General features: G+C 37.1%; 1 non-coding gene across 1 annotated transcript; it reads left to right on the top strand.

Annotated features, from left to right (window-relative positions):
- The first annotated feature begins 1,012 nt into the window (after positions 1–1,012).
- Positions 1,013–1,119, top strand: LOC131654405 (small nucleolar RNA R71). The gene has a single exon (XR_009299445.1). It is a non-coding gene; the product is annotated as a small nucleolar RNA R71 (small nucleolar RNA).
- The last annotated feature ends 6,503 nt before the right edge of the window (positions 1,120–7,622 follow it).

Below are 7,622 nucleotides of genomic sequence, written 5' to 3'. Positions count from 1 at the left end.
TTTGGTGTTTTTCAATCTTTGTGGAAATGGGATGGGTGGTTTGTAAGGTTGTGGTGTGCGATTTTCTACCTCTGGTTTTGATTGCTTTTCGGGTTTCTCTGGCTCCTCTTCCTGGTCTTTAGGTTCAGCATCTTCCTTAGGTTTTTCCGATGAGCTTAGGTTAGGATTTTTAGGTCCTTCGTAAGCGGTTCCACTTCTTAGGGTGATAGAATTTGCTGTTCCTTTGGGATTAGGTTGGGTTTATCTAGGGAATTTTCCTCCAGGTACAACTTGTGCAGAGGTAGTTTGAGCTACTTGTGAAATCTGGGTTTCAAGCATTTTGTTGTGGGTTATCATCTGGTCAAACTTGGTTGCCAGTTGAGTAACTAACTCGTTTGTGTGAATGTGTTGGTTCATAAACTCCTTATTTTGCTGAGTTTGACTCTGGATAAAGGTGTATATGGTTTCTTTAAGGTTCGGTCTTGGTGGCACAACTTGCATAGGTTGGTTCTGTTTTTGTGTTTGGAATCCTTTGGGTCTCGTAGATCCGGAATTTTGGATAGGATTGTTGTTTTTGTAGGAGAAATTCGGATGATTCCTCCATCCAGGATTGTATATGTTCGAGAAAGGATTTCCTTGGGTATAGTTAACTTGGTCTGAGCCAGAATCGTTCAAAAGGTTACAATCAACGGTTTGATGTCCCTGAATTCCACATAGCTCGCACTCCGATTGGATTGCTGCCACTGTGGTAGGGTTTTGAGACATGTTTTCGACTTTCAAGGCCAGAGCGTCCTACTTAACATTTATCATGTCCATGCAACTTATGTCATGCTTTCCTCCATGGCTCTCCTTTTTCTCTACTGTTACTCGTTCTATCCCCCATTGGGCGTGGTTTTGGGCCATGTCCTCTATCAAGGCACAAGCGTCGGGATAAGGTTTGTTCATTAACGCTCCGCTAGTGGCAGCGTCAATAGACATTTTCATGTTGTAATGGAGTCCATTATAAAAGGGGTGTATGATTAACCATTGCTCTAGGCCATGGTGCGGACAGGCTCTTAAAAGTTCTTTATATCTTTCCCAGGCATCAAAGAGTGATTCGCCCTGGTTTTGAGTGAAACTGGTGATCAGGTTCCTAAGGACAACGGTCTTACTCGGTGGGAAATATCTGGCAAGAAAGGCTCTCCTAAGGTCTTCCCCAGTTGTTATTGAGTTGGCTGGAAGGGCGTCTAACCAGTCATGGGCTTTACCTCTAAGGGAGAAAGGAAATAATCTTAAGCGGATGGCTTCAGGTGTGGCTCCATTTGCCTTAAGGGTGTCGGCTAACTGGATAAACACTTTTAGGTGTTTATTCGGGTTTTCTGTAGCGAGACCAGCGAATTGGTTTTGTTGAACTAGTTGAAGTAATGAGGGATTAAGTTCGAAATTATTGGTTGTTATAGCGGGGTTTACGATACTGGAACTGGGCTCCTCATTAGATGGTTGAGCAAAATCTTTAAGCGGTCTTTGGTTACGGTCTTCAGCCATAGCTTTCCTTAATTTAAGGATAAACAGACGTGCTCGGGCGTAACGTTCGGGTTCCACTAAAGGGTTTAATAGGTTACCGGTGTTACGGTTTCTACGCATCTACCAGCTAGAATAGCCTTAGTCTAAACGGGATAACAATAGGGTACAAAATTTAACGAAGTTGCTCCCCGGCAACGGCGCCAAAAACTTGATGGGTCTGTAACGTATAGCATAAATATAGTACTGCAAGTGCACAACCTATCAAAGTAATATATAAGATTATCAAACCACAGAGACCAATTGTCAATCTATCGACACTATTGTTAAGATGCTTATCTAAGGTGAGTAGTAATATTTTTGTGAGTGCAGTGCAACAAGGTGAGTGTGCGAAGTGAATAACAAATTAGAGCGATAGGTTGGAATATAAATCATGAAACCAGACTATGTTCTAGACATGCATCAGTGAAACGACTCATGGGGCAGTATTCTCTATTTGTAGCAAAGAACCAATTTAATAGGAACTTGTAGCTTTTGGCTACTAAGAACCGAATTTACTCTTTAATTTAACTTCCTTTATTGTCACATATAAAAGGTGCCTTCCGTGTTAAAGCAATAAATCTATTTTTAAGAAATTGATAGTTTTGACTTAAAAGAAAAGTGATTTTACTTGGAAGATTAACTTAAAGAGACTCTTGGCTTTTGACCAAGAGTCAGATTTCAAACCTACAAACGCGTTCGAAAATAGTTTCAAAATCGTTTTCTAAAAAGAGTTAATGATTCCTATTTAACCAACCAAATCACTTTCGCTTCTTTTGCTTGGTTAAATAATAATCAAGTCTATCTTTGATATGAAGGCTTTCGATCTTACCCAATAAACATTTTAAAGCATAATTTGACTCAAGTTAAAAGTAAAACATTCCCAGAGTATTTTCACTAATACTGCAATTAGAACACAGACATGATTACAATCATTACATTCAAACCTTTATGGTTTAGCCAGACATAGTAATTGCGAGTCTATAACACATGTAGACTATGGTAAGTGCGTTTAAAGTCTATAAAACGTGTAGAGTATGGTAAGTGCGTTTAGAGTCTATAAAACGTGTAGACTATGGTAAGTGCGTTTAAAGTCTATAAAACGTGTAGACTATGGTAAGAGCAGGAAAATAAATAAAGCAAGTAAATTGAACCTTACTCCGATCGGAGAATGAATCTTGATACAAAGTGAAGTTTGGTATGATAAACTTCAATTAAAGTGCTCAAAAACTCGATTACAACTCAATCTACACCGTAGTAACTCCCCGATATGAAGAGGTTACTACTTTACAGATACTGATGGTATATGGCTTAAGTTTGTACTAATCTTGGATCAAAAACGAAAATGAAAAACTAACTATATATATAGTGGATCTTGGATCAACGTAAAGACATGAGTGCCCCTCAACTCCTTTTGGGCGGGAGTCTATTTGTGAAGGCCGCGAGCACGGCAGCTCCACCGCGGGCGCGGTGAGGAGTAAAGGGCATGATCGTGTGATCGTGGCAGTTGGCTCCATCATGAATTGGGCCACATCATCGCGTCCCCTATAGTTGGCGCGGTGCAGAACGCCATAAGCACAATTCTTCGTGAAAAAATCCTATTTTCTTGGCGTTTTGGCTCGTTTCTTCACTAAAGGCTCCGAAAGGTCAAGAATCCTGAAAACAAAGGAAATACAAGCATAATACGAGATAAAGATAATAAAAGCTAAGGAAAACATGTGATATTCGAGCAAAAAACATAGTGCGATTCAGTGTGATCATCAATATGGGTCTAGAATCATATAAGTAAAATATTAATAACTGGTACTGAGTACATACAAAAATCAGGAATAAATAATTTAATCGGTATACATTTCAAAAATATCCCAAAAATGAATACAATGAGTATGTCTACACAAAATAATAATACAATGGATCCGTCATTGATCCTAAGGTTTCCTCAATGTCCAATATAGGAGAGCCTATCAACTCGTAGCATCACGATTGAATGTCCACTGACCACCGAATTGGATACTCTAATTACATATAACGTATTTAGATATTAGGTACATGTTTCCTCCAGAATAGGTATTATGGGTTTACTTGCTAGCCTTCTGTCGGGAGCTACCCTCAAGGTATGGTCTTTCGGGTTTACCGACCTCTCTGCTCTTGGAAATAAGTCCCAAATCATAACTTTAAATCTATCTGGTTAGTAATGAATTTGGATTATAGAGAACCATGGATTCGACATTGAATCAATACTATGATCCAATTCCTCCAATTTCCAGGGCCCGAATCTCACATAGAAATTCACCTACTCGCAGAGTTCATCCCCAAAGCCTGAGAACACCTGCAATATATGTGGCACTGGGCATCCTTGGAATTTCTTCACAAGAAGTAGCCAACATATATGTAACGTGCCTACTCGCAGTTACTGTCCTTATGTCCGTTCTCTAACCCCTCGTCCCATAATCACCACCACCATTAGATTGTAAGATTTAGGAAGTATCCGCTTAGTGAAAAAAGGAACAACAACCAACTTCCATCCACGACTCTTGCTTACGCTTCCTAAGGTTCACCTCACCAAGTTTTATCTTTGTTAATCAAGGTACAAGAACATACACATGGATTTCATTAATATTTAATATTATGCTAGAGTTTTGGAAGCTTAGGTATCTCATATCCATTTCCGTTAGCTTTTCAATGCCTCTGACGGCGCCTAGTTCCGAGTTACAGAACTCCAGTTATGGTCGAAACAGTAAAGGGAAATTTGCTATTGGGTGCAATCGATTTACACTATTGAGCAATCGATTGCTCACTGAACGAAATATACAGAATGACAATTTTTCATAGTGCAATTGATTGCTTGACCCATGCAATTAATTTCTCATTGAACCAAAATCACATATTTTGAGCAAAGTGCAATCAATTGCTCCACTATAGCAATCTATTGCTCACTGAACCATGACTAAAAATACTACATTTCCTGCATTGTATCAATTCCAAAGTATTATATTCTCAATACAAACATACCCAAACATAGTATTATCACATTTACTTGCTCTCACAAGTTACATACCATATAGAATTCAACATGCATGTTTATGAGATTAAAGATCAAGAATTTCATACTTCACACTAACATGCAACATGAAATTCAACAAGTACAAACAAGAACATGAAATCAACAATTCAAGAGCAAATTTCTTCATGATTCATAACAACATGCAAAACATTAAGCACAAATATATCGAGGTTTCAATTTCCACATGTTACACTATCAACATGCAATCCCCTAACCCTAACCACTCAATCATAGCATAAATTCTCTAATTTCTACCCCAAGTTCTAACTATGGAACTTACCTTGGATTTAATGGGTGTTTAGAGGTTGCTATTTCTGCCATTGAGCTCCCAATTTGGCCAAGGTTCCTCTTCCAACACTACCAAACCTGTAGCTCACTTTTACTCAAATTCATCAAGAATCACCCGACTTCGAACTTGCTTATTTTCTTCATAACAAACCTCCCTAACATGAAATAATATACGAAATTGAAGTGAATTTTGTGTAGATTCTAGAACTTCTAGAATATCTTAATTTGGAGTTCAAGCAAAAAAGTTAAAACCTATTTAGTGAGGACTGCACCATAGTTGCAAAAATGGGTCATGAACATGAGTTCTTCTTCCTTTCTCTTTACTCCTAATCTCTTTGATCTCCTAAGAATAAGTTGTTACAATGAAATTATATTCCTCCATCCAAACAAGACTTAAGGATTCCATGCAACAAAGTTAAATGTCCAATATGCCCTTTAACTAAATCAATATTACCAATTTTCCATTTGATTCATTTCTAACCAATATCCTTTGATTCCAACTAGACCATATAATCATAATTGTGCCATTAGTGACATCTAATTATAAACTTCTCTTGAAACTCTTAATACACACACATGCTTAATGACATCATGGCCATATAATCACCATTTAACCAATTCAAATGACGATTATCGGTGTCAAAGAATCGAGGTATTATAAATAAAATTAAGGTTTTTTTTAATTTTATTATTTATAATCTAATTAATAACTTGTTTGCATGGAGAGCATATAACGCCCGGAAATTCGACTACTCGCTTAATTTAGACGTTTGGAGTGTTTATGAAATTTTTCACGTTTTGGGACGATTTAGTCGGTATTAGTTCGGGATAGAGGATCGACAATTAATCAAGATTTTTAATATTTTTAGTATTAGAAATATTATTAGAGTGTCGGGTATTATTTTGGGAATTTTCTGAACAAATAAAATTAGACCGTAAAATAAGAGTTAAAAAAAGGGAGGTTTAATAATTAAATTAGGTGAGCTGATCTGAACAAATATGCATGAGTGACTTGGTAGGCCCAAAGTAGTAATAGTGAGATATAGATTAGGTTTTGAAACAGTCAGTGCCATAACACCAATTTTAGAGGAGAGCAAATAGCAGAGGAAGAAACCGGTGCACGAGAGATTCCATAGTAGTGCAATTTGGGGGAATTTGATCGGGACGATTTAAAGTAACCTTCGATCCAAAGGTGACGCTAGTGAGTGAAGATTTAGCCGCAGTGAGTTGAGTCGGTTGTCGCTCTGATATGTAGCACTTGAGGGGACAAAACGATTATTTTATTTATTATTTTGTTTGCTGAATTTTTAAGTGAATTATGTTTTGAATTGTAATTTATAATTATTTTGCAAGGATGCTACACCGTTATTTGATTTTAGGAAGTTTGGTGACTTTCGCTGCGATTTGAAATTATTATTGGATAATTTGGTTTTGAGAATTAATTTAAATTGTCCGTTTAAGTTTATGTGCTATGTATCCACGTGAAGGTAAGTAAGCCGTAAATGTTTTGAATGACGAATATGTGATATCCCAAATGTGTATTGTTTTTTTTAGAATTTTATACTCTGATTTTCCGTATAAATTATCAGGTAGTTTTAGGGTGTTACAGAGCACATCCTTTTGGAAAAGAGCAAACAATTTTAAAAAATGAAGAAGTGTATTAAATTAAACTTATATTTAAATAATAAAATTAATTAACTTAAATTCCCTTTTAATTTGTGTATTATGTTTAATCTAGTATAATCATTATATTTTTTTAGCATGGTGGCTTCGCCAATGCATTTACTAATGCGGAGTATAATGCCCGTGCGAGATAAAGTTCTACTAACATTTAATTATGTATTTTAATTATTAAAATCTAAAGTGGGTTTAATATTTTTTTTTTTAAATAAGCAAATGGAATTAAAGGGAGCAAAAGGGATGCTCCACCCCAATACAAAGAGGAAAGCTCCTACCTCTCACAACAATCGAGAGGTCGAATATTCCAAAGATAAAAATTACAAACATTCACCTTCTTTTGAAAAGAAGAAATCCACCTCCAAGAGTTGTATATAATCTCCGTCATACATTCGGTAAAGCTAAAAGGCCCCTCTCTAAAGATCACCTCATTACGCTTTGACCAAATAGACCAAACCGTTGCTAGCCAAACGTTGGCCACCATCATTCTTTTATTAAACGGGATCTTCTCGTAATTGAAGAAAAAATCCTCAAAATCCTCAATAGACAAGAATTTAGATAAATCTAGCCACATATACACCCTTCTCCAAATGCTACAAGAGGATTCGCACATGAAGAAAAGGTGAGATGTATTTTCCTCCTTCTCCTTACACAAAGAGCAAAAAGCTTCCGTACCTTCCACCTAAACTCCCCTTCGCACCAATTGATCTTTTGTTGCTAAATGGTTATGGATAACCTCCAACCGAACACTAAGATTTTTGAAGGGACTTTGCACTTCCATAGAAAATTTAAGGCCAATACCTTTTTTCTATCCAAAGGAGGACCGGATAGCGAAGACTTGAATAGATCATAACAAGACTTAACGGAGAAAACTCCATTGTTAGTCAATGCCCACGTAAAGCTATCCTCTTCATTCTCCTTAACCGAAACACCACCAATTGCCTCCAACAAAGACTTTAAACTGTCCGAAATCCTCTGTCCAGTACCTCTAGCAGAATTGATTCCATTTTGATGGTTGGCCGAAATGCTGTTATCAGCAGCTGCATCTTCCTCCATTTGCTGCCGGCCAACTGGA

The sequence above is a fragment of the Vicia villosa genome, linkage group LG2 (assembly GCF_029867415.1).
Source record: "Vicia villosa cultivar HV-30 ecotype Madison, WI linkage group LG2, Vvil1.0, whole genome shotgun sequence".
Lineage (NCBI taxonomy): Eukaryota > Viridiplantae > Streptophyta > Magnoliopsida > Fabales > Fabaceae > Vicia > Vicia villosa.
The sequence above is the reverse complement of the archived record's forward strand: the minus strand, read 5'-3'. Positions and strand labels throughout refer to the sequence as shown.